Genomic DNA, 235 nt, shown 5'->3' on the forward strand with positions numbered 1-235 from the left:
AACGAGAGAGAGAGAGAGAGAGCATGAGGGGGGGAAGGTCAGAGGGAGAAGCAGACTCCCCACTGAGCAGGGAGCCCAATGCAAGACTCGATCCCGGGACTCCAGGATCATGACCTGAGCCGAAGGCAGTTGCTCAACCAACTGAGCCACCCAGGCGCCCAATAAATTAAATCTTAAAAAAAAAAAAAAGAAGAAGAAGAAGAAGAAGAAGAAGAAGAAGAAGAAGAAGAAGAAG

This window comes from Eumetopias jubatus, unplaced genomic scaffold (assembly GCF_037043125.1).
Source record: "Eumetopias jubatus isolate StellerSeaLion01/CBP00866 unplaced genomic scaffold, mEumJub1_p1.0 scaffold_13, whole genome shotgun sequence".
NCBI classification, from domain to species: domain Eukaryota; kingdom Metazoa; phylum Chordata; class Mammalia; order Carnivora; family Otariidae; genus Eumetopias; species Eumetopias jubatus.